The sequence below is a fragment of the Vombatus ursinus genome, unplaced genomic scaffold (genome assembly GCF_900497805.2).
Source record: "Vombatus ursinus unplaced genomic scaffold, bare-nosed wombat genome assembly UNPS02014786.1, whole genome shotgun sequence".
Classification (NCBI taxonomy): domain Eukaryota; kingdom Metazoa; phylum Chordata; class Mammalia; order Diprotodontia; family Vombatidae; genus Vombatus; species Vombatus ursinus.
The window spans coordinates 56,026,559-56,029,288 of record NW_020954564.1 but is presented as its reverse complement, the minus strand read 5'-3'; positions in this window follow the sequence as shown (position 1 = coordinate 56,029,288).

The window sequence follows — 2,730 nt, the reverse complement described above, 5'->3', positions numbered from 1 at the left end:
CACACACACACACACACACATACACTCACACACATACTTCCAACACAGAACTCGGCCTGTATAGTTAAGGGATTTTACAAGATGATACTGAGCTATGCTTCCTGTCTGTGAAGAAGGCACCAGCATATAAAATGGTAGTGAATTTGCATTACCTCCAATCCATCATTCCTTGAGTGCGCAGGAAAAACTGTGAGACTTGCTGCAACAAAACCCAGCCTTTCGTGTTGACAGATTCTTATTTAAGTGACTATGAATACAACAATTCCACAAATAATTTGTCAAGTGTGTGGCTGAACTGGCTCTGAACCCTGATAAATACCAACCCTCTGCGTGGCTACAAAGGCAGAATGTTCTGTGTGCGGGCAAGGAGGAGCAGGCGCGAGGATTTAACAATCGATGCTACTATATTTCTCTTTCTTTTGTGGTTTAAAACACACACACACACACACACATATATACAACAACAACTTTGAAAGGTGGCTTTTTCAACAGTGTTAAGTACTAGGGGTGGGGAAGGTTTGCAAATCTCAGTTTCGTGATGCAGCAGGGGCTGGAAAAGCACATCCATTTTTAGACTCTGTTTATCACCTCCTGCCTGTGTTTCCCTCTGTAGAAACCTGCCCCTCCTCAATGAACAGGTCTTCAAGAGAGGGTTACTTACAAGGGGCTGCTAGTTGCCGGTTCTCACTCTGGGAGCATAGAGCCCCAGAATCTCTCAGGCTAGTAAGATGCCCAGAGGGGCTCCACTTATTGAAGATGCATGCCTGAGAGCCTGGCCTAGTCACCTAAGGGCCAGGAACCTTGCATAAGCAATAATCCAAATAAATAGAAAGCTCCCCTCAGTCCTAACAGGCGCTCATCATTGGACTGTGACTGCAAGGTCCAGTCTTCAGCTAAGGGCCTGTGAGGAAGACAGAAGGAAAAACATCCTTTTTAAGGAGATGCAAATCTAATCACTCTTGAAAACTGCAATACATACCTGAATGTCTCTTGCAGACATAATTTAGTATGCATTATTAATTTATTTTTCATAAAGCTTCTCAGCCACACGAAGGGTAAATGGAAGTTCGTAACCACACAGATAGTAATGTCAGTAAGTGGAAGACGTGAACATAAAAACAATTTTCCTTCCTAAAATCCCATCCAGGAGAACACACAAACCCTTCTTATGGAAGGACGCCTCTTGCAAACTCGATTATTCCAGACATTTTAATAAAGTACCAGCCGTTAATGGGACATGAACTCCACTATGCCATTGGCAAAGTGAAACTGTTACTTATCAATGCTGGACAGCCACGGATCAGAATCTGTGTTTCTATTTGTCAATTAGATTTAAACTTTTGACTCCCAGAGAGTTGAGCCTATGGAGATAATCAAGTATGCAGTGGATTAACGGATTCTAATGTAAAATGCTAATTATTTATTGTTTATAAAGCAATCAGAATAATGCAAAAGCTCAGACACTAATGCCATCATGATTTTCCAGTCATTAACTTAACCAGGATTTGCATTTTGGGACTCTAGCCAGTGACTTCCATAGAGTACTTAAGTCATTTTTCAAACACCCTGTCCCATCTTCATCTATTCATCATTAATCACATTTGGTCACTTTACATAGAGAACACTATTCAGATGAAAGATAAAAGAAATACATTAATAAAACTAAAGCAAGTCTGAATACTTCAAAACATAAAGGTAGTAGATGAATATGGTTATGAAAGCAATTTGTACACTCTGCACTTAGTGTTAAAGTGGGTTTGGTAAAGCTGTTAGTGAGAGCCTGGTGTGGGGGAGAAGTTTCTTTGCTATTTAAAAGGCATCGACTACAAGGAGAAGCTGGGATTGTTCATCCTTCTAGGCTCTTTTTTACCTGCCTCTTGAAATAAAGGCAGGGAAGGAAACTGGTGTAGAGATTCCATCATTCTCCTTTGTGAGGCACATGGGGAACACAGTGACAATTATTGAATTGTCAATAGAGGGGGGGTGTCTTAAAAATGGAGAAGTCTGCAGAACACTTCAAACCTTGAAATGGAGCTGGTAATTTTAGATTGATTGGGATGGGGGGCAGGAAACACCTTCCATTTCTGTTGTTCCTCTCCAGTATCCTCATTTTGCTTGCAGTGAATTAATAAAAGGTTTACTTCCTATGATGGGAGCTTGGACAGTCAATCCCCCACCTTGAGCCTCAGTGTTTTTATCTGCAAAATGAAAGGGGTTTTCCTAGATGACCAGTAAGATCTCTTCTATCTCTAAATAAATGCTGCTGTGATTTGTCAGACGGAGAAACTGAGGCAATGCTGAATGGAGATGGAGGCTTGACCTCTGCTGACTGCCTTGGACAGAGGCACGTTCCTGACAAATGATCCTCTGTGGGGAATCAGTTTAGTCCCCTGAGAGACATTGGCTGAAGGAAAGGTGGGGTGCAGACTTTTATGACAAAGCCCACTGCAGGGTCAGGAATGGGAGCATTGGGTCAAGGCCAGGTTGGAAGACCGTTGCTAGGAGGCTATGAAAATGCAAAAAAGAAGAGAGTAACAAAATAGAGAAAGAAAGAAAGAAAGAAAAAAGGGAAAAAAAAACCTGACAGAGGGAGGAGACCGAAAGGGAAGCTACATCTGCTGTTACAATCCCACCCACACATAGATTTTTCACGAACACCAACTAACATATAGATATTTCAGGCCAACTTTTGCCCAGGCTCTCTTTTCTAGCATATAATTTTTTTTTTTT